We start from the raw sequence: 6943 nt of genomic DNA, 5'->3' as shown, positions 1-6943 counted from the left end.
CAGTGTCACCTTTACACTGGAAATAAGCTATTGAAGTGCAGATCGCACTTCAATAGCTTATAGCTGGGCTGCAGGAGCCCAGAACTGACAGCCCAGGGACCGGAAGTGATGCAATCTGCATCGCTCCCGGTCCCATAGAACGGGGAGGGGATCGATGAACGGAAGTTCGTCGACCTCCTCCCCAGCTCCCCGCGGACACAAAGATCGCCGGTCCCGGGCCCGTAGTAGGGGCAACGGAGCCCGGGAAGCACGGGAGTCTGTTTAAACAGCCCCAATGCTGGCGACGTACACTGTACGTCGTCAGTCACGAAGGGGTTAAGTGGTATATAATCTCTGATGTTATTTGAGATTAAAACCCCCAAGATATTTAATCTACGAAGCCGATCCCAGAATGGACAAGGGGCTGTGCAATTGCATGCAACAGCCTGTTCTTCCCTATGGGAACCATAACTATCTTTCGCTTGACCGAAGCTCCAGCAGCTCACATAGGGGCAGAAGGACTTCGACTATGCCGATCCAACATCTGGATCTGCTGGGCCGAAGCTCCGGCAGCTTCACATAGAGGCTGAACGGCAGTTAGTGGATAGCCGAATCCCGCGTGACGTCACGCCGGCTCCGCCCAGTTGTTATTGTTTAATGACAGATCAGCGTCCTCAGGTCATTTGGGGACGCTGATCTGCTATTACAACTAGGCGCAGCCAGCTGTGAGATCATGGCTGGCTCCGCCCAGCTGTGATTTTTTCGGGGCAAAAGGCCCACCTTCGGCAGGCCATTCGCCCCACTTCGGCTGACACTTCGGCTCGCCTGCCTTCGGGTGCTGTACGGGCTATAGTGAATAGCCCTTAGAGCAGCCCTTCAGTTTCGACTGAACCAAAGGGCTCCCGCAAACCGAAGCTACGGCAAGATCCTTTGGCAGCTTTGTGAATAGACCCCTAAATGTTCTTCATTATGAAATGGTATTTAAAAGCTTTTAGAAAAAAACATTGAATAAAATACTGGGACTTCTTTGGCAAGATAATGCAAAAACAGACGGTGTAATCAGCAATAGTTTACTGGAGACCAACTGGTAGATTGTAGGTCCGAACACTTCTTCCTTTCAGTATTGCTTTTAATCCAGCGTGGCATCAGTGCTAGTGCAAGATCCCTGTGTATCTTGGTTATTTGCCAAAAAACCTTTGTTTCTATGTCCACCAGCCTCTACAAAGAGGATACAAAGAGGACATTGTAAAAATATGAGAAGAGAGTGTACCACTGCACACGTGCACACGTATGAAGGGCTATGAATAGGGATGAGGGCATCATTCTGTTCCACGTAGAATTTTTCACCTAGCTTGGCAGAAGTAGTAGTGAGATTTCTGAATCCGTCAGAACATTTTTATTGCAATTCCTAGGATCTGACACAGGAACTTACAGTATGTCGCAGATGAAACACTTACATGCAATGGACGTGGTTAAGTATGATTATGACAAAATGCCTATCTCAATAGACACAATAGACAATTGTAATATATATTCCCCCCCCCCCCCCCAGATCCAAAGTACGCAGTAGGAATAGGAACCAAGTTGGTGCAGGAAGAAGAAGTAGGAGGTACTCTTAAAACCAGGAACTGAATCCCCAAAGTCTCAAAGGGAACCTGACAACCAATCCAGCCTTGGGGCACATTCATATTCTTTAGTAAGGTGTCCTAACTCATTGCCCAAGTACCTTTTAAGGCTGCGCACTTGACCAGTCCACTACCGCCGTTAGAGTCCTATTCAGATGAGCTGTCTCCAGTGCTGCCCTGTGTAGTGTGCAATAATCCAGCTAACAGGCCTACTTATCCTTTGGAGAGCATGGGGAGGCGTAAAATTTCTGTCAGATCTTCATCTCTGTTTGTGACACCATTGGGGAGATGTTTCCCTCACCCTTTACTCCTTGTCCCTGTGAGGCCCCTACAAAAAATGAGGGCTGTGGTACTCACCAGGACAGAGCAATAAAACATTATCGTGAGTTCCAAACCCTTCCCCTCTATAATAAAAATGTGATTTTTGTCTATGTCCCCATTGGAGAGGAGGACTGGGATAACTGTTGGAGGGATGATTTCTTCCTCCTTTCCCTTCAATTGCAGCTTAGTGTGGGTGGAAAGAAAGCAGGACGAGGGGTAGCACATGCAAAATAGAACTCCTCCCAATACAGGTTCCCACTTGGGAGAGTGAGGGCACTTCCCTTCTTTCTTTCAACCCCTGTCATGTGACATAACACAGGACCAGAGATGGAAAGAAGAAAAAGAGAAAACTATCCTCTTTACTGGGCATGTGCTGGGATAAGAAGGAGGTCTAAAATAAAAGTGGATGGTCTGTGGGGGGAGCACCTTAGTCACAGACCCCCTTTGCCCCTCTACTTCCTTCAGAGCCACCCTAGAGTCCTTTAACTCCCTACCTTCTTTGGAGTCCCCAAAGAGTCCTTCATCTACCCTCAAAGCCTCACAGCCACCCCTCATCACTTGTGATGAGGGAGCATGGAGCCAATCAGGAAGCCAGGCAGTGTGTAATGACTTGCCGCCTAGCTTCCCGATTGGTCGGGAAGCTGGCCAATTAGGAAGCCGGACCGGACAGCGAGTTATTACACGCCCCCTGGCTTCCTGATTTGCCAGAAAACTGGCTTCATGCTCCCTCGTCACCTGGTAAAGAGGGAGCATGGAGCCAGTTTCCCAGCCAATCAGGAAGCCAGGCACCGTGTAATGAATCGTTGCCCGGCTCCCTGATTGGCCTGCTTCTCGACCAATCAGGAAGCCGGGCAACATGTCATTACACGGCGCCCGGCTTTCTGCTTGGCCAGAAAGCTGGCTCCATGCTTCCTTGTCACCTGGTGACGAGGGAGCATGGAGACGGCTTCCCTGCTAATCGGAAAGCCAGGTGGCGAGTCATTACATGCTGCCTGGCTTCCTTAATGGGTTTTCCGGTATCGATATTCGGTATCGACGAGTACCAAAAAAAAAAATATCGGTATTCGATACCGAAAAACCAGTATCGGTGCATCCCTAGTTGAAATACCTAAAGATAAATGATAAACTCTAACTGATACAGAACCTTTAAACACAAAGGACCGGAATCTGTTGTAAGTGATTTAATCAGCATTTGAAATAGCGTAAAAACATTTATAACTGACTTCATAATGACTTTAAGTTATTCTACTTGAACGGGAACAAGTATAAAATTCTTGGGTCTTATCCCTATTTGGCTGCAAAAGTGAAAATACACTTTGAGCCGAGTTTATTTGCCATGCACGGGTTTAGCAGAAGTTCACATTACCTGGTGTCTCCTTTGTATCTTTATTTTTGTTGTTGTTACCAGATAATTTGCAGATAGTGTTCAATGGTTCAATAAATATTCCCCCCTCGGCCTGCGCTAGAAATCTTTATTCTAACACAAACAAAAGAGATGAATGTCCTTGTTTTGCAAGTTCCGCAGAAGCCTTATCTCAGCTTTTCTGTCCAGCAAGTAAACATTGAGCAACACAGGGAAACACAGGTTAACTTTTATCCCGCTGACAGAAAAAAAGAGAGAGAGATGCTAAATAGCTTTCAGCTCGGCCCCTTCCAGTAAACCTCCACCAAGCCAGCAAATATGAAACCTACAGGATTTGGTAATATTGTCTTTACAGCGGACTTCCAGTGATGAAGTAAGGTGGCGATGGTGGCGTTATGCAGGTGTACAAGGGATCTGGAGGGTCTACTTTCCCATGGTGACATCACAGGACAAATTGTACTAACTCAAATATAGGACAAATTGGACCTTAGACTATTATAACCGTTATAATTGCAAACTCGGGTCACAGCAGGTTCTTTAACGGAGAACTAAGGGGTAAGTGTTTTTCCCCATAGTTCTCCTAAGGGTCACGAGAGGACATAAACTAGCGTCCTCCTGTGACCCAAAGCTCAGTATCTCGCGGTATACTGAGACTGCCGTATCCGGGACGGATCCCGACATTACTGTCGAGATCCACCCAGCTGCGTGATTGACAGCTGGCTCTGCCTATCTAGAGGACGAGCCAGCTGTACCCGCCCCTTCCCCAGTCCATTATGCCAGTCGGCGCTGCAGGATCGGACAGGCCAGAGGGGTATCCCTGCAGGGAGCTGTGACTGACAATCTCGGCTCTCTGCAGGGAGATGATCGAGAAGTGAGCGAGCAACGGTATGTGTTCGCTCACTTCCCGATCTTTTGAGCCGACGTGTGACAGTTTCATTGTCACATGTCGGCTCGAACTATGAGGATGAGTGAAAATCACTCACCTCATAGTTCTCCTTTAAGGTTCTCAAAGCTGAGCTCCGGGCGCAAAAACTTTATTTAAAGAACAACTCCAGGATTTTACAAATTAACCCTTGCGGTGGGGCTACCCCCACACTTGGACTGTGCTCGGACCAAGCAAACATTTTCTAGTTTTTGTAGGCCCCACCAGAAGAAGAATGGGCACAAGAGAAGGATGTTGGCACAAAATTACACCTGAGGAAATAAAGAGAGGATTCAGCTCTGTTTACCTCACCGTGAACAAATGATGTACTAGTATTACACGACACAGAACAGAGTGTTGTAACACTGAAGCTTTACTATGCAAATAGCACACAATGGACATGTTGATAGGAATCAAACCTGCCACTTGCAGAAAATGAGAAGCCAAGCATGTACTAAACCGCAGAGCTTTTTAGCTGAAGGGTCCTGTGGTGCTTCAGATTAAAGAGGGTTTAATGGGAAATGCCCCATTTGTTTGGGATCCTGTAGTGCATGCAGTCCTCGGCCTCCCACAACCCCTGAGTTTTGTTGAGACAAATTGCTGCTCTAAAGCTGCCATACATCACATCATACATCCAGTGGCATCTGCCATACATCATACATCTGCCATACATCCAGTGGCATCACAAGGGGGGTGCGGGGGGTGTGGCCCGCACACAAGTGACTCCATTGGAGGGGTGACACCAAAATGACTGACAGTCATACTTCTAGAAAAGTCGGGCACTTGGTCATTGACCGAGAGCCCGACGGTGTCAGGAGAGAGGAGGGGACCCGGCGGCATATGTCATCCCGCCGGGGGAACGTCCTCTCCTCTCTCTGCCAGCGTCCATCAAAAAGATGGCCGCCGGCAGGTGTCAATTGGATAACTGCGCATGCGAGATGATGTCACAGTGGGGTGTCACCCTGGCTCCACTCCGGGTGACACCTGGCCACGGGACGCCTTGCATACTTCTTAAGCATTCTATACACTGTTAGATTTTCATGTGAAAAGTCTCGTCAGAACATTCGATAATGCCACCAGAGACTTGCACAATGGCGCTGAACATTTCAATGAATTAGAATATTGGATTTTGCAATAAATGGGTTTTCTCGAGCGAAAAAAAAAAACACATTCACTATTAGAATTGTGTTTGTTTAATTAAAATTTTCCATCCTGCTCCTTCGATTTTTTTTTTCATCACTACAATCGAAAATGATCGTCCATATAACCCCATTAACTATTAGAAAACCGGACAAATGTTCCGGAAAAGAAAAATTTGAATGAAATTCTATTGTTTATGGCCAGCTTTAAGAAAAATCACTAGATCCCCCATCAGTGCTAAGCAGCGTGGATGGAGGAATCTCCCCTGTCAGCTACTGTATTCTGACAGCCAGTGCCCGATGTTGCCTCCCGACTCCTTCCATTTTCGAACTGAAGGTTTATTGTGGTGCCAACAGGGCTACCTACAGATGACATTTCAGCCAATTCAGTTCATGGTTGGCTTAACAGACCTGCTATAGCACTGCTGGGAATCGTGGAGGCTGCCTTTGCATTTCTGAAAATGCTACTCACCAGGCTGTCATGTTGATGCATTGGCTTCAGTGCTTCCTAAGTCTATGACTAGATGCAAGTTTAGGAATTCTGATACTATGTTGGCAATTATTTACAGCATGCTTGTTACGGGTCTGCGATTCAAAAAGTATTGATGCCAGGTGCAGCCAGGAAACCATTAACAGGCCCTAAAGAAAAACTGTTCTATTGCTTTATCAATGTATAACTAGCTAATGAGGTGCACAGATAGGGATGTATCATATATTCACTCATCAAAATTACCCAGCACTCTGATCTGCCAGCCAGGAACAGAGTCCTTTTACTTCTGCTTCTCAGTTTCTTCATAGACAGGTATTTGTTACATACATTTACATATATATGGGTAGACACCCCCCCATAGCAACTAGCTTACCTGTAAGCCAACCTAACCCCCTTGTAACTCTAAGATCACCTTTCCTTTAATTTCCCCAACCCTAACTCCCCCCCCCCCTGTAACCCCAACACTAATCCTCCCTGTAACCCTAACACTACCCCTCCCTGTAACACTAATCCTCCCTGTAACACTAACTCTTCTTGTAATCCTAACACTAACCCTCCCTGTAACGCTAATCCTTACCCTCCTGTAACCCTAACACTAACTCTCCCTATAACTCAAACACTACCCCTCCCTTTTAATACTAACACTAACCCTCCCTGTAACACTAATATTAACCCTCCCTGTAACCCTAACACTGACCATCACTGTAAATCCTAACACTACCCCTCCCTGTAACATTAACAGTAACCCTTCCTGTAACCCTAACACTAACCCTTCCTGTAATTCTAATACTCCCCCTCCCTGTAACACTAACACCCCCTGTAACCCTAACAATACCCATTCTGTAGCACTAACATTAGCTTTCCCTGCAATGCTAACTCTAACCCCCTATGTAATCTAACCCTCCTTGTAATGTTAGCACTATTGTTCCCTGTAACCCTAACACCAACCCTCCCTGTAACCATAACATAACCCTTCTTTTAAAGCTAACAGTAACCCTCCCTATAACCCCAACAATAACATAACCCTCCTCCCCATTAACCCTACCTGTGACACCAATACTTACATAACCTTCCCTGTAATGCTTACCCTGCCTATAACCCCAA

This window comes from Nanorana parkeri, unplaced genomic scaffold (genome assembly GCF_000935625.1).
Source record: "Nanorana parkeri isolate BGI_ZX_2015 unplaced genomic scaffold, ASM93562v1 scaffold874, whole genome shotgun sequence".
NCBI lineage: Eukaryota > Metazoa > Chordata > Amphibia > Anura > Dicroglossidae > Nanorana > Nanorana parkeri.
The sequence above is the reverse complement of the archived record's forward strand: the minus strand, read 5'-3'. Positions refer to the sequence as shown.